This window comes from Equus przewalskii, chromosome 6 (genome assembly GCF_037783145.1).
Source record: "Equus przewalskii isolate Varuska chromosome 6, EquPr2, whole genome shotgun sequence".
Taxonomy (NCBI): Eukaryota; Metazoa; Chordata; class Mammalia; order Perissodactyla; family Equidae; genus Equus; species Equus przewalskii.
This window is the reverse complement of record NC_091836.1, coordinates 28,147,155-28,174,814: the sequence shown is the minus strand read 5'-3', so window position 1 is coordinate 28,174,814 and position 27,660 is coordinate 28,147,155. Positions and strand designations below refer to the sequence as shown.

Genomic DNA, 27,660 nt, shown 5'->3' with positions numbered 1-27,660 from the left:
CTGATTATTGTCTCTCTCTCCCATTGGAATTGAGCTCTAGGAAGGCAGGGATTTCTCCGTTTTGTTCCCTGCTAATTATCCAAGCCTGGAATCGTGCTGGCACGAAGCAGGCCCTCGACAGATATTTGTCGAATGAATCAAACGCTGCTGCTGCTCAGAGTGAGGCCAATGGTGAAAAATCCCGGAGCCCTTTTAGGTGCTCTTGCCAGAAACAAAGAAATTCTAGGCATTTGGCCTTGTTAGTCTTCAAAAAATGTATTCGCTAGCTGAATCTATTGTGGTAATCTTTTCACAATATATGCAAATCAAAGCATCGTGCCGGACACCTGAAACTTATACAGTGATGGATGTCAATTATTTCTCAATAAAACTGGAAAAAATGTCTCTTCTAAGGTGTTCCATGATTTGAAATTCACCTAGAAGGGGTCTATCCTCTTTTCCTCCCCAGTTCCAAATCCCTGGAGGAGGGGCCTTCTTAAGAGGACACAAGGTTGTTGCCCCTGGGGCCTCACCCCACTGTGTGTGGTTCCAGAGCTCACGCCAATGTTCTTGAGACAACAGACTCCATGTGACCATCGACGGGCTGGTCTCAGGCCTCAACATCCCTCCTTTCCCTCGCTGCCCCTTCTCGGTGTTTGGGTGTGCTTTGCTCCCTCTCTGACTGATCCTGACCCCAGGCAGAAGGAATTAATATTCCTATCTGGGTGCTCAGGGACTCTGCTTCAAGTTGTGCTTGCTGGCAATGAGGCCCTGACTTGTCCCCCAATTCTGAGAACTGGGTACTTGCTGCAGCAGGTGCCCAAATCTCATGCTTGGCGTGGCACACGTAGTGAGCTGCTCATGCCAGCCTCACTCTTTCCATGACCCTGTTCAGGTGCCCAGGGCCTGGAGACCACTCTGAGTCTAGTTCCTGGAGACCACCTCTGAGTCCAGCCCCTGGAGACCACCTCTGAGTCTCAGTGCCCAGGCTGCACTACAGGACAGTGTAAGAGCCAGTGTCGGAGCCAGTATGGTGATGGGGCAAGGCTGGGGGTTCAAATCCTACCATCCTTGCCAAGAGAACTTAGACAAATAGGAACAACTCCGTGAGCTCATCTTGCAGGGTTGTTTGGGAGATGAAAAGAGAAATATTAAAGAAAACCAAAAAAGCTAAACCGTAGCTTTTCTTCTTAAGAATGATTGGCTTCTTTGATGCTGGACTTCTTGCTGGTCCCCTGTCGTCTCCTGAGCTCCATGTCCAGGGACCCTGCCCCTTCTCCACAGCTTCCTGCCCTCCTGTGCCCCTCCCCCCAGCCCCTCTGGGCTCCTCAGCCAGATTAAGGCTCTGGCCCTCCCAAGGCTCTTTAGTTTCCAATAAGAACTCACTCATGCTTTTACTGGAGACAGAGTATGTACCGTCACTTCTAAAGCATGTTGCTGTGGTTATTCATCTTGGTTAATAAAGAAGGGCAATTAACCATCAGCCCGTTCATAAAATACAAGTACTATAATTTAAAATAAAGCACAAATGACAAATGTGTTTTGGTTGGCAAGACCTGAAAATTAGAGTGTTTTCAATTCTCATGTGCCCAAACTTTGTCTTCCTGAGGAAGGTAACATAGCTGAGCCAAAAATAATTAGGCCCACATCTAATGAGGGGACCTAAGGGCAAAAAGCTGTGGCTTGGTAGGGTGGGACACTGGTGGTGGCAGCCCAGACACAGGCAGTAGGGTGTATGCTGTCTGCAGAGAATTTAGAAATACTAACACCAACTAAAAGTCAGAGGGCTTTCTATTATCACTGTGCACTGGAAATTCTAGATATCAGTGATAAAACACTCCCTGAAAAGTCTTTTGTTGGTCTAAGTTCTCAATAATTGAGACAGTTACTGTTGAGTGTTAATAATATTTATATAGGCTTCAGAATAGCCAAAGCAATCTTGAGAAAAAAGAAAACAGCTGGAGGCATCACAATCCCGGACTTCAAACTATGTTCCAAAGCTGCAGTAATCAAAGCAGTATGGTATTGGCATAAAAACAGACACATAGATCAATGGAACAGAATAGAGAGTCCGGAAATAAATCCATGCATATGTGGTCAATTAATTTATGACAAAGGAGCCAAGAATATATAATGGGGAAAGGATAAGATCCTCAATAAATGGTGTTGGGAAAACTGGACAGTCACATGCAAAAGAATGAAATTGGACTCCTGTATTACACCATATACAAAAATCAACTCAAAATGGATTAAAGACTTGACTGCGAGACCTGAAACCATAAAACTTCCCTTCAAAGACTTGGATGTAAGACCAGAAAAAACATAGGGGGTAAGCTCCTTAACATTGGTCTTGGTGATGAGTTTTTGGATTTGACAGCAAAAGCAGAAGCAACACAAGCGAAAACAAACAGTGGGACTACATCAAACTAAAACGTTTCTGCACAGCAAAGGAAGCCATCAACAAAATGAAAAGACAACCTACTGAATGGGAGAAAATATTTGCAAATCTTATATCTTATAAGGGGTTAGTTTCCAAAATATATAAAGAACTCATACAACTGAATAGCAAAAGGACAATCCAATTAAAAAATGGGCAGAGGATCTGAATAGACATTTTTCCAAAGAAGACACACAGATGGCCAACAGGTACATGAAAACGTGCTCAACATCACTTATCATCAAGGAAACCACATCAAAACCACAATGAGATATCACCTCGCACCTCTTAGAATGGCTATTATCAAAAAGACAAGAAGTAACATGTTGGCAATGATGTGGAGAAAAGAGAACACTTGTGCACTGGTGGTGGGAATGTAAAGTGGCGCAGCCACTGTGTGAAACAGTGCAGAGGTTCCTCAAAAAATTAAAAATAGAACTATCATATGATCCAGCAATCTCACTTCTAAGTATTTTTCCAAAGGAAACAAAATCACTATCTCGAAAAGGTATGTGCACCCTCAAGTGCATTGCGGCATTATTTACAATGGCCGAGATGTGGAAGCAACCTAAGTGCCCATCAATAGGTTAACTGATGAAGAAAGATGTATTTATATATATATATATTTATATATATAAAATAAATATATATATAAAATAAATAAATAAATAAATATATATATATAAACACACACACACAAATTGCACTAGTATTCCCCCATTAAAAAAAGAAGAAAATCCTGCCACTTGCGACAACATGGATGGACCTTGAGGGCATTATGCTAAGTGAAATAACTCAGACAGAGACAGACAAATACTGTGTGATCTCACTTATATGTGGAATCTAAAAACACCAAACTCATAGAAACAGAGAGCAGATTGGAGGGCAAAACGGGTGAAGATTGTCAAAAAGTACAAACTTCCTGGTATAAGATAAATAAGTCCTGGGGCTGTAACGTACAACATGGTGTCTGTAGTTAACCACACTGTAGTGCCTATTTGTAAGTTGCTAAGAGAGTAGATCTGAAAAGTTCGCATCACAAGAAAATAACATTTGTACTTGTGTCTACTGATGGATGTTGACTAAACTTATTCTGGTAATCGTTTCACAATATATACATATATCAAATCATTACGTTATATACCAAAAACTAATCCACTAAATTTTACGTCGATTATATCTCAATAAAAATATATATGTGAGCTTCCAATTAGAACAGTTTGATTAGTTATTCTTTAATCAACATTGTATGCACGTGGAAGTCAATCTGGAGAATTTCCAGTTGCTCACGTGCCGCCTGACACACGTGGACTCAGTTTCACAAGTCAGCTCATAACTATTTGGCATTGAGTTTGCTTCAGGTGGAGTTTGTCACCAGCCCCTGGGGTTCCACATATTCCTGCGTTTAAACAGCACACTCTCCATCAACGTGACAGCACAGCAGTTTTAAACCAGCAGCAGATTTTGGGTTACTTCAATTCCCTCTTTCCATGTGACCACTTGGAATTTTTATTTGCGTTTGAAATTTAAAACAACAAAACAAGGTACAAGCTGTGAAGTGTAATGTTTTGGTGCAAATTTTAGTTTGTCTGTGAAATATTTTGCTTAAATAATATCTTTAAAATTTAATTTTATTAATCTTTTAAAAGTATTAATTGTTAATTGTTTTCAAGCTAAAGAATGATTCCGAAAGATGAAATACAACATCATTCGTGCAATTTAGTATTGCCTAAACTTTGCCATTTGCAAACGTTGGGTTTTATTGAAATCCACTTATTAATTACTAGGAAATTATTTACCTAAAATATTATTTTTTATTTTTTATTGGAATGATCATATATATGCGGTTCAATAAAAGAACATATTCACTGCTTGTGTTTCTTTTCTGGCCATTATTATTATTTGTTTTATTTTACGATTATTACTGAAAATAGCTTTGTTGAATAGAGGAAAAGATTTAAAAAAAAAATCCACTCAGTGTGGAATACAGTAGGATGCCGCTGAACACGCCAATGGGAGGCAACTCCTGCTTCTGATGTCCCACCTCGAGGAGCAAGGACCTGTGAAGAGCAGGGCCTGCTCTGATGGATGGGAGGGACGCAGGCGAACCTTCTAGAGGGGGCTGAGCCTTGCTGTAAAGTGGGACAGCTGTGTTGAACATACCTCCTGGGTGGCAATTGCACCACGACCCTGTATTAAGATATAGGTTCGGCTGCAGTAGTGTTACAACAAAATCCAAAGTAATAGTCGCTCATCCAAAATGGTTTATATCTTTCTCCTACAAGGGCTGGGACAGCAGCTCCACGGTGTAGAAACCCAGGCCCCTCCACCCCGTCGCTCTGCCATCCCTGGAGTTGCCGTTTGTGATGGTTAATTTTATGTGTCAACCTCACTGGGCCATAGGGTGCCCAGATATTCGATCAAATGTTATTCTGGGTGTTTCTGTGAGGGTGCTTTTGGATGAGTTTAGTGTTTAAATCAATAGACTGTGTAAAGCAGATGGCTCTCCTTCATGTGGGTGGGCCTCATCCAACCAGTTGAAGGCCTGACTAGAACAGAAAGGCTGACCCTGTCCCGAATAAGAGGGAATTCCTCCTGCCTGACAGTCGTTAAGCTGGGACATTGATCTTTTCCTACCTTCAGACTTGAAGTGAAACATCCGCTCTTCCTGGGCCTCGTAGTTGCCAGCCTGTGGACTGGATTTACGCCATCGGCTCTCCTGGGTCTCCAGTTTGCTGACTGCAGATCTTGAGATTGTCAACCTCCATAATTGTGTGAGTCAATTCCTTATAATAAGTCTCTTTATATGTATGTGTGTGTGTGTATAAATACATATAAATAAATGTGTAATATATACATATGTAACATAATATATGTTATATATGCACATATACACACATACACATATATGTATATATCTGTGTATATATATATATATGTGTCTGTGTGTATATATATATTCACACACACATCTTATTGGTTCTGTTTCTGTGGAGAACCCTGACTGATACACCCTTGTTCGTGTGGTCCAGGAGGCCTCATCATCAGATCTGCATTCCAAGCAGTGGGAAGGGAAGATGGGGAAAGGAAGGGCAGGCATCTTTTCCATAAGCCTTGAGCTGTAATTTGCATACATTACTTTTGCTCACATCCCATTGGCCACAACCTAGTCACATGGCCACATCTAGCTGCAAGGGAGGCTGGAAAATGTATTCTTTATTTTGGGCTGCTATGTGTCCAGCTAAAAACTCTATTACCACAGAAGAAGGGGAAAATGAATATTTGGGGACAACCAGGGTTAATGCAGAAGTGTGACTTCCCCCTTTTCTACCCCTGAAGATGGTAGCCCAGCAGCAGTTAATTCATGGTCTGGAAGGGTCACTGATGTCATATCCATCCTGCAAGAAACTGCTCCAGCTGTTGGAACATCTTGCTTTGGGGCTGGGCAGAATGGAGGCAATAAGAAATTTGTGCAGCTCCCTTTTTGGTATTGTGTCCTGTTCCATCCTAGAGACTCTGACTCAGTGGTCTGGGTTGGAACCCACGAGTTTGTAGGTTGAACAAAATGCTCATGTGACTTTTAATCAGGTGAATTTAGGGAACCCTACACGGCTTCCTCTGCTTATCCAGAGCCTGCCTGGAACATGGAGGTTTACTGTGAGGACATTCATGATGACATCCCAGGATAGGAGCTGTGGCATGGGGACTCAGGGGGATTAGACAGGAAGCAGGGAGAGGGGAGAGGTGGGGGTCCAGGTAGCTCTCAGGGTGTGGTACTCTGGGGCCTCACAGCCAGTGTTTGTGCTTCTTCCCTTCAGACTCCACCGTCAACAGGACTCATCTGCCACTTCTTCAGTGGCTTCTCCCTTCTCCTGCCAGTGGCTTTCTTCTTTCCTTTTCTGTAGAGAGAGAGAGCCAGATGGGTTGATCTAACTGATTTCCACACCTGCCAGTTCGCAGGCCTTTGGTCAGCCTAAGAATTGGCTGCCCTTGTCAGGTGCCCACCCCGATGTCCAACCAGGTCATGTGGTTCTAAACAGGAGACGGCGTGGGCCCAGCCTCAGCCCGTTCTGCTCTGGACTCCAGTCCTCTAGTCTATGATCCTGGCTCGGTTAATAAGATGGTGTCTAGTCCCACTCTGAGATATGGCACAGCGAAATGTGGCAAGAAGAAATCTCCAGCTCAGGGCATTGCAAACAAGGTACAGCCATGGAGCACCCATGGGGGTGGGTCTCCACACTGCTCGTGCCCGTGCGTCTGACCTTGCCAAGTGGCTTCTCCCCTGGCTTCAGCGCAGCCTCACCATGCAGCCTCCTCTTCCTCGAAAGCATATGAATGAACTATGAGATCCAACAGCAGGAGTGGGAGATTTATTAAAATAAAAGGGATTCTTAGTCACAGACCCTTTTACTGCACTTAGGAAGTTTACATGATTGAGTGTCCCCGGCTGTGGAGGGGGAGCTCTGAGGATCGGTGGAGGGGAGAGCGAACCTGAGGAACTTTCCCTCCAGCACTGTCAGCATCACAGATGCCCGTCATGTGGCCCTGGTGGGTCGGGGTGGGAGCTGCTTCCTTCTTCCTGCAGTCAGGCAGCAGGGGGAGCCAGGCCACAAGCCAGGGCCTGCGTGGGTCCTGAGCCCTGCATTCCCAGCACCCGTGCCAATGCCGAGGTTGGCAACAAGTGGCAGCCCCTCCCCTCAGCAGGCAAGCGAGGAGAGCTGTCCTCCCAGTCCATTAGCACAGCGCGTGCAGAGCAGAGCAAGGTTCATGGAACTGAGATGGAGCTGGCAGGAGAGAGAGAGCCCCATGGGGACCAGGAAGCCCACTCCCTGCTGCTCAGCCTCCTCTCTCTTCCTCCCAGGCTCGGGCACATCCAAGGAATGTGTTCATCTGGGCACCTATGCTTCAAAGAGATGGAGGAGAGACGGGGCAGAGGGGCACTGAGGCGAGGGGTCATTCTTCTCTGGTACTCTTACCACGGGGCCCTGAGGGAGGGCAGCTGTCAGCTCAGTTAAGGGAGTCATTAGGAGAGAAAATCCGTTTTTGTGCTCACATGGGGTTGTGTGATTGAACTGTGGATACAGGCAGAGGCGGGCTGCAGATCTGTGTTTGCTGGGCGAGGTCCTGAGAGGGCAGGAGAGGCATGCCGCCCACTGGGGTGGGTGCTGTTCTCATCAGCCCGGCCCCCTGGAACCGTCATTTACTCCTAAGTGGAAGGAAGTGGCTCCAAGAGATGCAGATGGGTCTGAGGTCTGCCAGCGTATCAGATGCAGATTAAATTGGAGGGGGGAGGTAAGGAAGCTCTCCATCTTCAGGGAGGATATGAGGTCAGTGGGTGCAAATTTCACGGATGAAAATGACACATTTCCTAACCCAAGTTCGGGTGGATTTTCATACCCATTGATTTAAAAAACAGTCAGAGCTGCTCAAATTACTTTCCTTGTGATGAGAAAAGTGGAGAGACCCTTCCGGCGGTCTGACTTCACTCCGTGACTTTTGGGCAATGGAGGTGCTGTGCTGCTCAAAGCTCTGTGCTGCCCAGGACTCAGCAGGCAGAATCTGCCAGAATCCTGCCTTCCTCGTCCTCACCAAGATCATCTTCCTATAGTGGGATGTGCATGGAGGACGTGCACACAAAACAGGAAGAACAACTGGATCGTCAGAGGAAAACATGCGCAGGTCCACTTATGACATCAAATGGGAGTTGTTTCAGAGGCAATTCAGGTTGGTGCTAGGAAGGGCTTCCCAACCAGTTACAACAATGGCGGCCGTTCCTGGGGGAAACAGCAGTATCCTCTGGCCTGAAAACCTTTGCAAACAGGACTGTTACTGACACCCTCCAAGACAGCTGCCCCTAACATCTCATCTTTCCGCAGGAGTTGGCAGGTTAAAAAACATTTTCACATCCAGTCTCACTTGTTCCTATAAAGTATCAGATTTCATTACACTCATTGTACAAGCAAAGAGATGAGGCTCATTGGTCAAGTGACGTGACCAAGGTCACACAGCCAATAACTGAGGAGCTGGGGCCACAATTCAGCTCTCTGGACTCCATTTCTTCTCTATCTGCCTCGTGCTGTGTCTAGCATCATGTCAGAAGGGCTGTCCTCGATGCCTCTGGAAGGTCCTGCCCAGCAGAGAAGATAGGAAACCAATGACTTGTCTCAGGGCTCTGTCATCCCCTTTGGATCTTTATTCTTAGCCCAGAGCCCTTCCACCAAAACCAAAATTAAGCCCGGACTCAAGAGGTGGGCCTGGAGCCATGGCTGTCCTTCTGAAATAGGAGACTGCAGGGGTGCTAGCTTCCTTGGGCAGGAGAAACACTTTGCCTGCTTCCTCCTGGTTCTGGCAAGCTCTTCCGAGACTCCTTTCATTGGCTGTTTCCCAGCAGGTGCCAAGTGGAGAAGATGGGAAAGTGTCCCCTACTCTTGGTTCATGGGGATAGTCCAGTCTGCAGGGCTCGGAGAGGTATACAGACCAGTGGGATGGATACGTGTGTGCCTGTGAGTATGTGCGTGGTTTGGGAACAGCAACTTTTGCTTTCTAATGAAAAAATACAAGCTTGAAAGGGATTTGTTAATCAACTAAAAGGAGCCTCTGGGATCTCCATCTCTTACGCACAAACCCTTTCCGAGTGTGCAAATGAATCAGGACCACGTGGATCTGATTTCACTCAGAAACTGCACTGGCTTATAAAATCCAGAGAGGAAAGTCACCAAGGGCCAAGTTTGTTTTCATGTCTCTGTCTACCTGCTCCCAGAAGCTTGCTCTGGCCTCTCCACCCTCTGGGGAGAAGGGATGCTTACAAGCTTGTGTGGAGGAGGAGGAAGAGAAGTCCTCATCATGAATCTATCCAGCTCAGACCAGGTGAGCTCCTAGAAAAACTGCATCTGGGCAACCCAAAGAGGGGGTGGGTCCTCCTTTCAAGACACAAACATTCAGCCTGGGAAATGGAGGGGGACAGATGCCTGGATCCCCAGTGAAGGGGCTCAGAGAAGATGGGAGAGTATCTTTGTCCTCTTTTGTGTCTTTCTAGGTCTTTTTCTTTGGGCCTGATTACCCAGGCGATGTGCAGGATGGGGATGCCCTGAAGAACATCCCATGAGAAGGAACCCTGGGGTCTGCCGGGTGGCCCACAGGTGTGCATTGGGGGGATCTTTGAGAAACCCAAGCTTAGCCCACACTTGGTCCTCTCTCTAAGGACTACAGGGTGACACTGCAAGTTGCTGTGGTATAATCAAAAATATCTATCTGGGGGCCTGCCCAGTGGTGCAGTGGTTAAATTCGCACGTTCCGCTTCGGTGGCCCGGGGTTTGCCAGTTCAGATCCTGGGTGTGGACCTATGCTCTTCTTGTCAAGCCATGCTGTGGTAGGTGTCCCATATATAAAGTAGAGGAAGATGGGCATGGATGTTCATTCAGGGCCAGTCTTCCTCAGCAAAAAGAGGAGGAGTGGCAGCAGACGTTAGCTCGGAGCTAATCTTCCTCAAAAAAACAAAACAAGACATAACTGGTCTTTGTCCCCGGTTCCTGGCTCCTAAACCTAGAAGCCTAGGAGCCTGCTAAACTTCACGAGCTCTTAAAAGAGCTCCTAAAACCCTTGGAATCTCCTGAGTGCTAAGAGTGTCTTTTAGCTGCTAACTGGATGACTCTAGTTGGGAGGGCAGCGACGGGGGATGACTAATGGATGGGGGACAGGTGGATGGGGGGATGGGACACAAACAACTAGATGGCTTCAGAATGGGGACTGGTTGCTGGAAAGACCAAGCCATGATTAGCAGGTTAGCACTTTCAGCCCCATCCTATGACCTCCAGGGAGGGGAAGGGGCTGGAGATTGAGTTCAATCACCAACGGCCAATGATTTAATCAATCACGTCTATGTAGTGAAAGCGCCATAAAAACCCTCCCTCACAGGGTTTGCAGAGCTCCTGGGTTGGTGAACATATGGATGTGCTGGGAGGGTGGCACACCTGGAGAGGGCAGGGAAATTGTGCCACCCCACCCCTTCCCACATACCTAGCCCTAGGGATCTCTTCCTTTTGGCTGTTCCTGAGTTGTGACCTTTGTAATCAACTGGGGATAAGAAGTAAACTGTTTTCCTGAGTTCTGTGAGTCATTCCCCTGAACCGTTGCACTTGACAAGAGTTTGTGAGAACCCCCGATTTATGGCCGGTCAGTCAGAAGTACTGGTGGCCCCCAGCACTTGTGACTGGCATTTGAAGTGGGAGGAGTTTCGTGGGACTGACCCCTGAAACCTGCGGGGTCTGACGCTAGCTCCGGGCAGTCAGGGTCAGGACAGGAAGGGATTGTAGGACACCCCGTTGGTGTCAGAGAATTACAGAATTGGTTGTGCTGTGGAAAAACCACACACGTTTAGTGTTAGAAAGAAGACAATGCATTGCTGGAGCCCCAGCCTTCCCAGGCCCTGTGCGCCCAAACTGACAAGGAGAGGGGTAATACCTGTAGAAAACGACTGGTCAGGGTCACACGAAAGGGCATTCAGGGAAGGCCCCTGTGAGGTGGTGCCAGTTGAACGAAACTTGAAGGAAGAGAAGAAACCAGTCCCATATAGAGCCAGGATAAGAGGGAGCAGCAAGAGCAAAATCTCTAAGGGGGGAACAAGGTGAGTTGGAGGAACACACATATTTAGGCCAGTGTGCCTGGGATTCTGTTAGTGATGGGGAGAGTGAGTGGGAGATGGCACGAGGCTGTGTTGGAGAAGTGGCCTTATCAGTCATGGAAGAGGTTAAGGAGGGCTGGAGTAGATGCTGGGAGACGGGTTCGCAGGTCATTTCAGTTGGCCAGCCATGCAGCTATTGAGCGGTGATCTGGGACTTGTTAGCAGAAATAGAGAGAAAGATCTGGGAGTCATTTGAGAGATAAAATGGACATGGAGATGAAGGACTGGAAATGAAGGCTGAGGGAGAGATTATGGGTGATGCTGATATTTCAGACCTGTTGGAACATTTGGAGAAATGGAATTATCCCTAGTTTAGAGGAAGAGACCAAGGGTCAGAGAAGTGAATTTGCCACAGTCATAACCCTATTGTGGTAAGTAGAATAATACCCACGCACCCCCACCCCACCAAAGATGTCCATGTCCTAAATGCCAGAACCTAGGTATACATTATATTACATGGCAAGGGGAATTATGGTTGCAGATAGAATTAAGGTTGCTAATCAGCTGACTGTGAGATGGGAAGATAATCTGGAATTTTCCAGGTGGGCCCAATGTCATCACAAGGGTCCTTTCAAGGGAAAGGCTGAGTCAGGAGAGTTAGGGTCAGAGTCAGAGATTTGAAGATGCCGTGCTGCTGGCTTTGGAGATGGAGGAAGCGGCTACAAGCCAGAGAGATGTAGGCAGCTTCTAGAAGGTGGAAAAGGGAACAAAACTCTCCCTTGGAGCTTCCAGAAGGAATGCAGCCTGCCAACACCTTGATTTTAGCTCAGCGAGACCCTTTGAACTTCTGACCTCCAGAAATGCAAGATGACAAAATTGTGTTGTTTTAAACCACTTGAGTTGTAATAACTTGTTACATCAGCAATGGGAAATGAATACATATATCTGTTCCAACAAAACATTCAACAGCTATTTATTGAGGGTACCATGCCGGCATTGGCAATGGGTGGTGATCAGGCAGATGGGTCCCTGCCTCGTGGATTTAGAGGTTGGTTGTCTTACTTTCCCAGTTAGACTCCTTGAAAGGCAGGATCAACGTCTTATCTTCTTTCTTATCTCCCACAGGACTGAGTACATGGTGGGTGTGTAGTGGGAGCTCGATTCACGTTTATGCTTAAATCGTCAGCTCCTTGAAAGGAGAAACAGCTGCTTTATAGCTGCATGACCCTGAGCAAGTTGCTTCTCATCTTGTGCCTCAGTTTCTTCATCTGTAAAATAGGGATGATAATAGTGCCCACGTCTCAGGGTTGTTGTGAGAATTAAACATGTTAATTAATATACTTAAAATGCTTAGAGCAGTGCCTGGTTTGCAATGAGCTCTGAATAAGTGTTGTCTTTTGAGGAATTGGGAGCTGTTCTAACAGGGCTGGGGTCTGACTGGACCCTTCTGGGTCTGCAGGGAGTACAGGGGAGCAGGGCTAGCTCACTCCACGTGGCAAAGGGTCTCTGCCTCCCAGGGGAACCAAGCATGCCCTCAGCTTGTCTCCCAGGTGTCCAGATCACCCCGCCCTGAGCCCCCAGAGCAGGTGTCAGTCACATCGTCTGATTTGGGGAAACGAAGCCTTGGTGACTGTCCTCCCACTGCAGCCTCCATCCCTGTTTCTTAAGCCCTAGTCCAAGGGCTTCCAAGTTGGAGCCCAGACAAGTCCCACAGCTTGCCTAAGATCACACAGCATATAGTGACTGTTTCTGGGCACAGACACATGTCTTCTATTTCCTGGGAAAGTGCTGGAGCCACAGGCCAGGCTGCTTCTCCCCTCTCTCAGAGAGCATGGGGGGTCCTGACACCCCGACTTCCCCTCGTTTCCCCAGCTGCTTCGGTGCCTGGGTCCTCTGAACTTTGCGAGAACCTCCAGAAGGGTTGGAGACCTGAAGAACCAATTGGCCCCAGGATGCCAAAAGAAAACTGCAAAATCAAAATTAATAAACGTTTGATTACATGTCTACAAAACATGTCAACTAGTCAACTGCCATTTAACTCGTAGCTGTATCTAAATTATAATTAATGGGGAATGTGTATGCTGCTCAAGATGAGTGATACATTGTGGGGCCTCCAAATATCAGGCTGAATAGCACATGAAGTCATAAAGTGACTCTGACTCTCCCCATCTCTGCTTCTGAATCAGAAAGCTGAAGAGGGACAGGAGACAGGGAGCTCCGGGGGGAGGAGCCTAGCTCTGCTCCTGACACAGGGGCTCCTGGACCAAGGAGGGGCAATGGATTTCATGGCCCACCCCTCTCCATCAAACTCCCCATTCTCTGTCTTCCAGGCAGCAGAGCTATGGTTAATTCAAAATGACGGCCAATCTAAACATCATTTGGGGTTAGTTTTAGGGCAGTGTCACAACCCAATACCCCTAGGTTGGACCCCCAACTTTCTTGGGCTCACTCTACCAGCAAAGGACCCAGAGTACCACTTGGGTTGTGAATAGCCCACATTTATTCAACAAATACTTGTGCCAGGCAGTAGGTTCAATGCAGGGGGTGCAGAATGACCCAAACGGACCCCCTCCCTCCATGGAGCTTAGTGCCTAATGGACAAGAATTCCCAGGGTTTGTGCTATAACATTTTCTCATTTGATTCTCAGAAAACCCTAGAAGCAGTCCAGGCAAGCGTCAGTTTGGTTTTATCTCCTTTTTCAGTTGTGAAAACTGGCAGTCAGAGAGGCCACTGAAGGTGTCTCAGGTGGCAGTGACAGGGCCTGGACTAAATCCCTCTCGTGCTGTTTCCACACGCCTTGCTGTTTCCCTGATGCAGCCAGGCCTCTCAACGGTGGCCCTGGGGGCTGTCCAGACACCTAAGGAGAAGCGTCAGGGTGGGCTCCTGTCCTGAGACGCTGGCTCTGCGACTCCCTTTGGGGCTGGGCCGGGTGGCCCCTGCGCCCGGGAAAGGGCTGTGTCCCGCAGCCGGGGAGGTGCCCGCCGGCCCGCCGCCCTGCTCAGCGCGCTCTCTGAACAGCTGATGCTGTCTGGAACTAATTATCTGTTTATTTCAGCCGATTCATTATGTTCTGTGTGAACCTCGCTTCCTCTTCCCAGAGAAGAGCTGCCCTGTAATGTGTTTGAATGCTGCGGGCAAATGTGCTTGCGGGCTGTCTCCAGAGCCAGCCCTGCGCTTCTCCGAGCGCCGCCCCTCCCTCCTCGTCCCGGCTCCAGCGGGGGATGGATGGGCGCAGCCCGCGGGTGCGTCCCCCAGGCACGGGTCCTGCCTGCCCTGCTTTCCTAGGTGCTAAATCACCCCTCCGCCCCCGCCCGGTGCCCGAGCCGGCTATCTCCCGCATCAAAGCTTCCCTGGGCTCCATCAGGGCTGTGGGCTCTGCAGCAAATCCTTTGTCTCCCGCTTCAATCCCTCCCGAGCCGCCGTTCCATCATCCCCCAGCGCCCGGCTTAGCTCTGCTCTAGCCCGTCCTGTGGGCTCTGTCACCCTCATCACCCTGCCCTGATCCTACCATCTGCTCCACCAGCCCCCCTTCCCCACCTCAGCCACCCCAGATGAAAATCTACTTCCAGCTGTCACTCTCACTGGTCTCTTTCCCCACCTGCCCTCCCTCACATCAGATTTTACCACCCAGTGTGCTTGGCTGCGTCCATCCTAGCCGCTTTCTGGCTCTGGGAGAGCACAGGAGGTAAGGGTAATGGGAAGATGGGAGGATTGGGAGAGGGAGCTCTCCTTGTTTCAGCCTCCAGACTCTCCTCAGGTGCCAGCCAAGGTGGGATGACCTCACCAAAGCAAACTGGGAAAACCCTGGAAGCTTCCAGGCACTATGGCCCATCCCTCTTCTCAACTTCTCCCCAGCCTGAAACACTCAAGACCCCAAGGAGTGTGGTTTCACTGTAGGACACTACTTCCCTCTAACTTTGGTAGCCCCAACTTGGGGCTGTGCCATCTGCCCTTGGGAGAAACAGAGCAATCTTAAGAACATATGCCATCATTAGCTCCCCAAGATGGCAGCTGGGGCCCACAGGCACCTTCCTGGGAATCCAGTTGCAGAGGCAACAGGAAGGCATCCCCCAGAGGTGCAGGAGGGGGGACTGGAGAGTGCAGAGGGACGTGAAATTTGGTCACTGTGGCTCTCTGTGTTGTGCGCTCCTTCCCTCATCTCAAGGGAGGCGGCCATTCTGGAGCACACGTGGGCAGGTGCCCTGTGGCGGGGAGGGAGTTTGAACAGTCCTGCTTTTTGGCAGAAATGGCAAGGGAGCAGTAGATACGGCACCCCTGCAAATTCAGCCTGTCATTCTGTGGGATTTGGGGGGCCCGTGAGATCTGGAGCACAGAAATAGAAGAATTATCCTGTAAATCCACACCAAGAGACGTCTATCGGGCCAGAGCCTGCCTGTGACAGCGTCACCAGGACTGCTTCATGGGAAAGGCATACTGTCAACCTCAGAGTTAGGGTGATGCCCCGACACCTGCCACTTCCCCAACAGCCTGTTCAGAGCCAGCATTCAGGAGTGTCCTAAACCCTTCTCGAACCCATTGCATTTTCAGACGGTGGCACCTCTTAGGGAAACGAGCTCCCTGAATTTGTTCCCAGCTGCTCAGAGGAGGGTTCCCCTCTGATCTGCCCCAAACCATCTGATGGAGGTGTTATAGGAACCCCCAGATTTAGCATTTGGGGATGTGGTGAACTCTTCTTCATCCTACTCTTCCAATCCTCGTGATATTATACACTTTAATTTTGAAGATGAATATTTCAGAGTGCCCATGGGGCTCCAGGGGACTTTAGAATATTACCTCCTTTATTCCTCACGACCTTATGAGGTAGCAATTATAATCCTCATTTCAAAGATAAGAAAACCAACTGAGGGAGGAGAGTTGACTTGTCCACCCGGCTAACACAGGCGCAGGCGGGATTGCACAGGTCCGAAAAGCAGTCGGTGCTTTCCCATGAGGACCCAGTCACTTTTAAGCCTATGGGTCCTGGAAGGGCGAATATAAATTGAAATAAGAGGCTTAATTCTCTCTGCTGAAAATAAGGGAGGAGATTTCTTTCCCCTCTTCCTTTTCTTCTAGAATTTCTTTCTTTGTCCTTTGCAAATGGCTCAATTAAGTCTCTTACCAGTCTCACAACTCAGGCATTTCCTCAAGGACCTGAGTCATCTTTCTGAAATGCAAACATCAAGAGAGAGAGCACCTCTCTTTCCCAGTTCCTGTGCAAGGGTAGCAGCCAAACTTTGGGGAGTGCCTTGCTCCCGGTCATAAGTTACGGGAGTCTCCTTTTCCTCTGGATGAAGCCAATAAGCTAATGCAGATGGTCACACCAGTTACCAGGGAAAGGCAGGATGAGCTATGTGTGACAAATGGTGCTGTCAAGACCTCTTACTTGAGGACTAGTTCTTGTTTATCTTGATGTATAAACAAAGAGTATGTATGTAATGGGTTGTATCTGGTTGGCTATTAAAGGAGACCAGACTATGCCACCCCAAAATTTACCCCTTTGGCATACAGATTATTTTGAGGGGACAGCCATTGAGGAACAACAGATGCAAGAAAAACTCTAAAAACAGAGCCTAGGTTTCCTTTTTGTCTAGGAAATTTACGATGATGAAGGAAATTTCCACTTGTAAAAGTGTCTTCTCTCCTGTAGCAGAAGAGGAGAGTGTTAACAGCTCTTGTCAAGGAGAATGCGCAGACTTAAATCTGCATAACAAACCTTACTAAACAAGCCTTGTTCACCATACTTCTCCTGGTCACCTGCCCATAGCTTCCCTCCCTCCGCCACATGCCCCAAACCCCTTTTCCTTTGTCTAGCCTAAGATGGTATATAAGCCCTTAAATTCTGGCTGCCTCTTTGAGTCACATTTTTCTTTTGAACTCCCGTGTGCGTATGTAATTAAAACTGTTTTTTCCTGTTAATCTGTCTTCTATCATTAAGATCCTCAGGCCCCAGCCGTTGAACCTAGGAGGCCAGAGGGAAAAGGCTTTCCTCTTCTTCACTGTTTAAGAGAGTGAGATTCTCGTCTTTGCAGTCCCTTGGTGGGTTCCCTGTGAAGAGCATCACAGGCTGGTTCAGTGCGTATTCAATAAGAAAACTGTTTTCTGTCCCTACTACCTCTGTGGTGAGGTTTTCTGGGTTGGGAGAAGATTTTTTTTTCTAGTTCTATTTTCCCAACAGTCCCCTTGCTTTGCCTTTCCAACCATGGATTCCCTGTCTTTCGAGTCGGTCCTCCTCACCCATGACTCCCGCAGGACTCCAGACTCCCACTGACCTCCGGTTTCCCATTCTCTGGGGTGTGGCCTCCTTTCTGAATTAAACCTCGCTGGTGTGTTACTAGATGTCAGACCCTCCCTGCCTTCTTGGGCAACCATTAGGCCACCCTATATTTTACTGGAGGTTTTAGCAACTATAGCTGTAGCCCACAGAGCTGCCCCCACTGATGTCACTCTTGTCTTCACAAACCTTTGAGGTCCAGGAGATGAAACCATGCTCAGTCATGTGGGGACCCTACCGGCTGACTCAGGGCTGCCCTTCCTGCCATACCTCCTGCTGCTCTTACAATTTATCTCCCTACTCTCTTGCCCTCCAGAGAGCCCACTCAATGAGGCATTCATTTAACGTGGCTTTGCTCGCCTCATTCCCTCTGGCCTGGAATGTTTCCTCCTCTGCTCTCCACCCAGGCAAGGTCTACCCTTCAAGGATTAGCCCAAATGCCCCTCCCCTGGAAGCCTTCTCAGGGCGAAGGCTTTTCTCCAGCACCTCCAGTCTGCACCCACCTTGCACAGCCCTCATCTCACTGTTTGGCCCTGTCAGTGCTTCCCCCCAGGTCTGTGACATGCCCTCTGCAATGCACAGTTCTTTGAGGACATGACCCATGTTGCTTTACTTCACATCCCCCAGCTGCACCAAACCCAGAACCATACCTGGCCACCTGGATGAATGTTCAGGCAGGACCAGCACTGGGGACAATGATGGGTCCTACGACTCTCAGGTCTGCATGGTCTCGGGTCTCCCAAAGGAAGGTTACCGGAGGCTTTACATGTGTTCCTCGTCTGCACTGTGAGGGTCATTGACTCTTTCTCAGCTAATCAGTGGGTGGAAATGTAGCCGTCTGGCTGGGCCACCCAGCGCACGGGGCCTTCTTGCTCCCCTTCTCTCTCCAGAGTAATAAACAGAGTCGTTACCAGGTGCCTCTTGCAGCCTCCTGTACTGGCAGGTTATTTATATGCAAATTTGCCTGTCTGTGGTTGTGGAGGCTCATAAACATGATAACAGAAGCTTCTGTAGGGGCTGGGATGTGATGGAGGGTGGGGAGAGGCCCTCTAGCTTCTGCAGGGAGAGTTAATATGGGATTAGCCACAACCAATTAGATGGTATCAAACCCAAAGGGATCCAGCCGCTTAGCTAAACTGACGATCCGGCCGAGGGAGGGGGGCTGCGGCTGTCAGGAAGGCCTTGCACACTGACGGAGCCATCCCTCAGGAAGCCAGGCTTTGGGGCAAATCTCCAGCCCTGGTCCCCTTGGGAAAGGGCCAGGGGCAGATGGGCATCACCCTGACCTTCACACTGGTCCTGGCATCCTTGGGTGCTGGCGGGAAGCATTCCTGCTCAAGAGGTACAGAGACGTTCCACCCACTTAGGCAATAGCGCCACATGCTTTCAGGGCCAGGTGCCTTCACATGTGCTCACCTCCTCTCTGCCTAGTGGACTGCAACTCATCCTCTGGGACCCCCTGGATGTCACCTCCCCTGGGAAGCCTTGCTTAGCTTGTCCTGCTCTGAGGTCCCCAGGGGACAATGTATGTTCCTCTGTGGGCCACTCATCCATCACCCTATTTGTTTCTGTGTCTGTCTCCTTCTAGACTGCAAGGCCACACATGGCTTCATTCATCTTTGACTCCCGGGCACATGGTACAGTGTTTGGTACAAAGGAGATGGTCAATAAATACTTTTTGAGAGACTGGAGGGGGAACACAAAGCAAGCCAAGGATAGTTGGTCTTAAATTCTGACTCCCTCACTCCCGCAGAAATATGCCTCTTTGGCATATAGATTATTTAGAGTTAAAGGCCATTGAGAATCAGCAGGCACAGGAAAAGCTCTAAAAACAGGCAACAGGTTTTCCTTTTGTAAAGGAAATTTACTTCTATAAAGGAAATTTCCATTTGTAAAGTGTCTCTGCCTGTAGCAGGAGAGGAGATGCCTAACGGCTCTTATGAAAGGAGAAGGGACTGACTGAAATCCGCATAACAAATCTTACTAAACAACCCTTGTTTACCCTACTTTTCCTGGTCACCTTCCTGTAGCTTGCCTCCCCTGCCCAGAAGCCCCCTTTCTTTTGTTTAGCCTAAGATGGTATACAAGGTCAAGTTCTGACCACCCTTTAGGGTTACTCATCATTACTCATCATTCGCTGCTCCCATGTGCACGTGCAGGTGTACATATTAATACATTGGTTTGTTTTTCTCTTGTCAATCTGTCTTGGGTCAGTCTAATGACAGGGCCCCAGCTGGAGCACCTAAGATGGGTAGAGGAAAATGTTTTTTCCTCCCCTACGTAGGGGAGGAAGACATTTCCTCTACCCTCTCTGGGTTTGTCTGGCCGGAGAACAAATTAAATTCACATGAGACAGAATAGCAGGAGAAAATTAAACAAAGCTTTATAACATGTATACATGGGAGAGGCTCAGGCAAACTGAGCAACTTGCCAAAATGGCTGAAGCCCCCACCTTAAATATCATCTTCAGCTAACGACAAAAGAGGATGTTGGGGGTGGGGGGGAGTCAGTTACAGGAGGTTACTAGAAACAGGAATAAGATTATTATGCAGATTTAAGTCCTTGCCTTTGGTATTGATTAAGAGTTTCTGGAGATAAAGTCATCCCCCTCTTCTTCCTGGTACAGAGAGGGAGAGACCTTTACAGATGGAGATTTCCTCTACAATGTAAATGTCTCTTAACAAAGGGCAAGCAAGTTCCACTTCTCAGAGCCTCCTTCCCTGTCCCAGTTTATCAAAAGCAACCAGCCCAATAATCCTCATGACAAAGAGACATATCTTGGCGTGGCCAAGACCAGTCCCCCACACCTACATACTGCTTTTGTGATCTGGGGCAAGTTATTTCACTCTCTGAGGCTCAGTTTCCTCATCTGTAAAATGGGGATAACAATCCCTCGTAGGTCTATCCTATGTGTGGGGATGGTAAAGCCTGGTTGTTAGCAGTTTGCTCAATAAAGTTAGTTACATTTCTCCTGCCCTTAACTACTTCCCTTCCCGTCCCTCCAGAGCATCAGGCCACTGGTCAGGTAGTCTCTTTTCTCTCAAGGGAGTCCAGTCCCAGGGGAAGGTAATCAGGAAAGATGAATTTAGCAATCAGAAAAGCAAAGACTTGTGGGTAATAGAGAGTAGGGAGGGAGAGGAGAATTGCCAGGAGAAAGGGAGTGGAAAATGAGCCTCAGCCTGTGCAAGTGCCTTGTTTTTGTAAAGGCATCCCTGAGAAGCTGGGGAAGCACATGGGAAGCAGCACTGTGCAGCTGAAGAGAGAGGGCTGTGAACGAGGAGTTTGGGGTGGTAGCGCTGGTCTGCTTTCTGGGCCAGTCAGTAAGGAGGAACCAGTGTCCACTGTGCCCTGCCCCTTGTCAGGCAGTGGTCCTACCCCCAGCAGAGGAGGTGATGGTGAGGCAGTGGAGAGAACAGCTGCTGCCCTCAGTCTGCTTACAACCCAGGGGCGCACAGCCAGGCTCCAAGCCTCCTCTCAGGGAATCCTTCCCTGATGACCCCCAGGGGGACTCTGGCTGCTTCCCAGGCTGCTCTGTACTCCTGTCACTGTGCTGTGACAATGCATTCTGCTCTGTCTGGCACTCGAGGGGGTCCTCGCAGCCTCACAGAATGTGCAGGCCAGAAGGAGCCATGCAGAACATCAGTTCCTAAGCACTTCTTTTACCAACGAGGGAAAAGAGGCTGAGAACCCATGAGATGGGTTCCATCTCACACCATACTTTGTGGCTGGGCCAGGCCTCCTGAGTCCCAGGTTGGTGCTCACTCTGCGTGTTTCCCATCAGTGCAAAGAGTGGTCAGCTGCCTTCAGCACCAGCCCTGGAGATCCTCCCACCAGTCAGCTCCTGGGCAGGAGAGGCCACCAGGCCATGGGTAGCAGGGTAACCATGAGATTTCTTCCCCCACCAGGGTTGTTAGTTCCAAGCTGGAGTGGGAATCCAAGCTCTGTGGTCACAGCTATTTGCTGCTCAGATCTCTCTGCTCTTCTTAAGAGCTAAACGCGGCCTCTCCTCCACTCAGTGTCTCGTCCTACCGACCATCTTCCCATTAGTCCTGCTGGAATTCTGGGAGATGGTTTTGATTCCATCCTCTTTTTACCTCCATAACCAACGAGTCACCAAGTCCTAGGGACCTCAGGAAGCCCCCACATATCCCATAACTTCTCTGAGTTCAGTTCTTTCCTCAATCCTCAGTACAACCCTGACATTCCCTGGCTGGACCCAGGCCTTCTGAAACAAAGAGACAGACTGGCCTGGCAACTTCTCTTTTTTTGCTTTAAAACACACAAGAATATTGTCAGTTCTTTACCTGTGGGTGACGAAAGCCCAGGCCTCAAGGATACGATGGCTTGGCTTCCCTCCTGGGGTGGGAGTGAGGAGGAAGGGGGGTGGAAATACCTCTCATTCTTTACCAAGGAGCCTACGATGGAGAAAGCAAGATACAGCTAGCCTCTCAATAGGCTATTCAACAGGCCACATTACATTCTTAGCAAACCACCCCACCACATTTCTAAAACAAATCTCATCATGTCTCGTCTCTACTTAAAATATTTCAATGGCTGCCCATTGCCCTCTGGATAAAACCCAAGCTCTCCACCACATAAGAATGTCATGACCTGGCTAAAGCTGGCTTCTCCAGCAGTGGGATTACCGCTCTCCTCCCTCCCTCTGCTGTGGCCAGACGGATGTAGAATTTGACCACATGTTTAACCCCGCTGACGTTGAATGTTTGTTCTCCCTTGGTTCCTCGGACATGCTATTCCTTCTGTCTGAAACACCTTCCACACATTCCTTTACTCTTCTTCATCCTTCAAGACTCAGAGGGTGGGCCTGGTGCACAGCAAATGCTCACTAAGTGTTAAGTGAATTCTACCCTCTGAGATGCCCAAGAATACCAGGATCAGCCCCACAAGTTTATCCAGGGCACCATATGCGTAGCTATTTACTCTTTGAAGCTTTTAGTATTATTTAGCCCAAATATCAGGACTTGCTCAGCCCTTCTTATGAAATTCATAGTTTCCTATTTTATCTTTAAAATAGTTTGATGGAGGGGGCTGGCCCAGTGGCATAGCAGTTAAGTTCGCGTGCTCCGCTTCGGTGGCCCGGGGTTTGTGGTTTGGATCCCAGGTGTGGACCTACACACTGTTTGTGAAGCCATGCTGTGGTGGTGTCCCACATACAAAATAGAGGAAGATTGGCACAGATGTTAGCTCAGGGGCAATCTTCCTCAAGCAAAAATAAACAAATAAATAAATAAACAAATAATTTGATGGAAGAAGTGTCAGTTCAGAGGCAGCCAGATCAGTAGTCTTTATTCCCAGGGAGAACATGGGTGGATCTCCGCAATTAGTGTCTCTAGTGTGAACCACTTCAAGAGAAGCCTAAGAGCCTCTTGACCCCTAAGGGTGGGCTCCCCCAGCTCTTGTGGTCCCACAGAAGTTTCTGGACCTGGAGCATCAGGTCTGGCCTGAGACATGGGTCCGGGCGAGCTGCAAGAACCATATTCCTGCCTCATGGTGCCCAGATTCATCCAGGTCCAAGTGAGCATTTCCCGATTTCCTTTCATCTTTCTTGTCCTGCAATCCAACCTCCACCCAACCCACGAGGGGCCTGCGAAAGAATCAGCCATAGAGCATCTCCAGGGAGGGCTCTGAGGGACAGCCCCGCTTCACTGTAGCCAATAAACCAAGTGGACCAGAATCCCACAGGGAGGCCCCTGTGGGTAGAGCACGGTGGAGGGTCATTCCTGGGGACACACACTGTTGCTGTTGAGAATGGCATTCTCCTTCCTCAAGTGCTTACAGAGATGCACTACATTCTTCTTCCTCAGACCCATTTCTTGATGATGGGAGTGGGCAAGAGATGAAGGCCATGCTCGTGGCTGAGGGTGGTTCTGGCAAGTGCTGACCTCTGTCCTAGCTCCTAAAACTGTGTGTGTGGTTGCCTCGCAGACGAGCTACACCGTGGCCCTGATATGTCCTGCTCACTGCCAGCTGGGAGGGCCCTTGCTGCTGGCCACCTCAGGGAGCCTGACCCTGCATGGCAAGGAGCAGCTCTCATTGCCCTCAGTGACAACCTCATAGCCCCCGGGCACCACGTTAAAGTCGACTTGGCTGGTCCGACGTCTCCAGGACATCATCCAGTCATGAAGAGATCCTTGGCGCTGTGGGGAAAGGGATTGAGGAGCTCTAACTTGAGAGTTTGTCTTCCTGCATGTGTGGGAGGAACTCGCGATGGAAGACTAGACACTTTGGGATTCGCATTCTCAGAGCAACTTCTCCAGGAAGCTTTCCTGGACTGTGCCCCCAGACGTGCATTTACCCACCTGAACCTCACCAGTTTATGGTCTCAATGGCGCTTCCATTCTCTCAGCTTCCAGGGCTAAAACCTTGAGGTCAATTCTCTCTTCCTTCTCCATGAGTCTCCTATCAAGTTGGTCACTGGGTCATTTCCATTTCTCCTTAGCCATGTATTTCATTTGAAGCCATTTCTACTCTCGTCAACCTAGTCTGGGTTTACATCCTAGTGAGCCTCCAGACTTCAGGCTCTGACCTCTCGAATCCACTTTTCACTCAAATGCAGGAGCCAGTCTTCCTCTTTTCCATCATGCAGCTCCCCTCCTCAATAAGATCGCTCTTTTCTAGTACATAGAACCCAATGTACTATTTAATCCTTTGTTCCCTATTCATCCTAATTTTCTCCTTTCTCACCCTGGTTAACAATGACTTTCACATGGGCAAATCCATGGCCCCTCTTCAGTCCTTGTCATATGTGACTTTTCCTGAAACTCTCTTCTCCCAGATTTCCTTAGGACCACCATATCCCATTGCTCCTCCCATCTCCCAATGACTCCTGCTCAGTTTCTTAGGTCATTCCTGCTTCTTTTGTCTCTGCCCAGCTCTGAAATGTTGATGTTTCCCAATATTCCGTCCTTGCTGCTTTCATCTCCCTCCGTATGCTCTCCTTGGGTGTCTTGTCCAACTCTAGAGCTTCAGCCACTGCTATTTGCTGTTGATTTATAAACCGACATCCTCACTGGAGACTATCAGTCTCCAAGGGCTGTGTGCGCCAGATGATGTCTTGAGGTATAAGAAGGAAATATTGTTTTCATTTTTACCTAAAAACTAGGGGAGAAAATAAGCTTTACAAGCTTTTAAAATATAAATTGACGTACATATTAAGTACGAACAAATTCTCATATGTTATTGGGGATATGTGCTTAAAAATAGTTTACTGATGGGTTGTGTGGCAGAGGTTCCTAGCCATCCCAGAATATCCTCTTTCCCCTTCTTCCATAGTAGTAGAAATTAACTGTGCACATGGCTGCCGGGAATAATAACTATATTCTTCAGCTTCCTTTTCAGGCTGATATAGCCTCTGACTAGTTTCTGGGATGTGAGCAGAAGTGGTGTGTGCGTCTCCCGGGTTACGCCCCTAAAGGGCAGGGGCTCGCCCTCCCCTGCCTGATGCCTCCTTTCTGCTGGCTAGAATGCAGATGGTGGTGAGTCATCTCGAACTATGCACACACAAGACAGGAGGAGCTTGGGCCCTGACCCCTTCAAGTTCTGCATCAGCCTCGGATTGCTTATGCTTATGGGAGAGAATGAAACCTCAGCTTATTCAAGCCACTGCTATTTTGGGTTTTGCAACAGCAGCGGAATCTGTCTCCTATCACATATAAGATATATAGAGTACTCTGGTCTAGATTTCTCTTCCAATCCCCGAATCCATATATGCTCCTGGCAGCTGGAGGGCTCCAGCTATGGGAGCGTAAGCACAAGATGTCTGAGCCAGAGCCTTTAGATGCCCTCCCACAACAGTCCACTCCTCTCTTACCCTGTTTGCATCCATTGCATCACTATGACCTGGAGCAGGGCTCCCAGGCCACCCCTGGCTGGGGTGCAGAGCTCATGCTTGCATCTTTGGAGGGCTTGGGCCGCTCAGGGTGTTAATCTTCTGGAAGTGATATCCCCAAGCTTTTTGCTTTTATGCTAATAGAGGAGGAAAGACGTTATTTTTTTGTGAGTCTTCAAGGGAGGCTGAGGGAGGCACGGGATAGTGGGAGTGGGAGCTCGGATGGGGAGAGGATGGAGGCCCAAAGCTGGAAGAGCTGTTGCCATGGGCATGTTGGAGAATTTGGATAAAGGCTGAGCTGCCTCAGGCCTGGGTAACAGAGTACAGGACACAGGTGCAGTGTGGGGCCCTCTCCCTGCTTTTTGAAGGAGCCAGCTCTGCTCTGGCACGTCCAAGATGGGTGGTGGGGAGAGTCAAGAGATTGCATCTTTGATGTGGATATTGGTGCTTTTATGGTGGGAACCATGGGTAGGGCCAACTAAGAAAGGTCCTTATAGCAGAAATGCCTGGATAGTGCTGGGGTGACCTTAAAGCCACAAGATGGAGGCAGCATAGGTCCATAGCGCTGCTAAGAGGAGACCCTCCCGGGAGAGCTGTCCAATAGGGCACATCCTGAATACATGTTGTGAGCAGAAATTAATTCTTATTACCTGAAGATACTGAGACTTGGGGGTTGTTTGTTCTAGCAGCTACCGTTAATTATCCTAACTAATAGAGTTCTCTAGTGGCTTAGGGAGTGAAGGCCTATGACAAAGGGGGCGGGGTGAAGCAGAAGGGAGGGAACGGGGACATTGTGTGTTGACTGGAGTTGGTGCATGTGACACCCTCTTCAGGGACGTCAGGGGGCTGAGATCTTACTAAGCCCTAAGTCCAGACAATCTTCCCCATAATGGTTTTCTACTTTTTCTCCTTTGGGCTCACCAAAGGGTCTCAAACACATTCTTGCAAAAGCCTGAGCATTCTTCTCTCTGTGTATGTGGGTACACATGTACACGCATAAATAATATGGGTATATGTATTTGTATAATAGGTATAATATGTATACACATATACATATACTTTACACTTTTTTTAAAAGCCCATTTTATCTTCTGGAGCTTGCACTATGACACTATAAATAGCACGGGATTTTTAAAAAGATTAACCTTTTTATTTTGAGGTAATTGTAGATTCGCATGCAGTTGTAAGAAATAACACAGAAAGAACCCATGTGCCCTTGTATCCTTTATCCAGGTTCCCCCGACAGTAACATCTCAGAAAACTACAGTGCAATATTACACCAGGGAGACAGAACATTTTCATCACCACAAATATCCCTTACAATGCCTTTGTGTAGACACATCCACTTCCTTCCCATCTCTACCCCGTCTTTAACCCCTGGCAACCACTGATCTGTTCTCCATTTCTAGAATTTTGTCATTTCAAGAATGTCATACAAATGGAATCACACAATATGTAAATTTTGGGGATTGGCTTTCGTCACTCAGCATAATTCTCCAGGTTGTCGCGTGTACCCACAGATTGTTGCTTTCTCCTGTTGAGTGGTGTTCCCTGGTATGGATATACCACCCTTTAGTTAACTTTCACAGGTTGGAGGACACTTGGGTTGTTTCCTGTTTGGGGCTATTATGAATAAAGCCGCTATAACAAGTGTACAAGTGTTTGTGTGGACGTAAATCTTTATTTCTCTGAGATAAACGCCCAGGAGTGCACTTGCTAGGTCATGTGATAATTGCATTTTTAATTTTTTTCCAAAGTTGCCAAACTGTTTTCCAGAGTGGTGATATCATTTCACAATCCCACCGGCAACGTATGAGTGATCCAGTTTCTCTGTATTCTTGTACTCATTTGGTATTATGACTATTTTTTATTTTAGCCATTCTGATAGGTGTGTAGTGGTTGTTATCGGTTCTAATTTGTGTTTTCCTAAGGGCTCATGATGTCGACCATCTTCTCATGTGCTCACCTGCCATCTGTCCATCTGCTCTGGTGAAATGTCTCTTCATGTCTTTGCCCATTTTCTAATGGGATTGTTTGTTTGCTGTTGAGTTTTGAGAATTCTTTCTAAGTCTGGATAGCAGTCCTCTGTCAAATATGTGGGATATCTGACAGTATATATTTGCAAATATTTTCTCCCACTCTGTAGCTTGTCTTTTCTTCCTCTTGACAGCTTCTTTCATGGAACAAAAATTCTTAAGTTTGATGAAGTTCATTTTATCAATTTTTCTTTTTATGAGCTGCGATTTTTGTATCAAGTCTAAGATCTCTGCTTAGCCATAGGTCCTAAAGATTTCCTTCTGTGATATTTTCTAAGTTTATATTTTCACATTTTATCTTAAGTCCATGGTATATTTAAATTGATTTTTGTCCAAGGTGTGAGACTTAGGTCAAAGTTCACTTTTTCGCCTATGGATGACATTTGCTCTAGTACCACTTTTTTTTTTTTGAGGAAGATTAGCCCTGAGCTAACATCTGCTGCCAATCCTCCTCTTTTTGCTGAGGA

At 48.0% G+C, this 27,660-nt stretch overlaps 1 long non-coding RNA gene across 1 annotated transcript in view; it reads left to right on the top strand.

Annotated features, from left to right (window-relative positions):
* LOC103546850 (uncharacterized) overlaps positions 1-27,660 on the top strand; it is a 70,303-nt gene that overhangs the window by 9,796 nt on the left and 32,847 nt on the right. The window contains exon 2 of the long non-coding RNA XR_011540893.1: positions 5,060-5,190. This is a non-coding gene — a long non-coding RNA (uncharacterized lncRNA). The remainder of the gene's footprint in view (positions 1-5,059; positions 5,191-27,660) is intronic.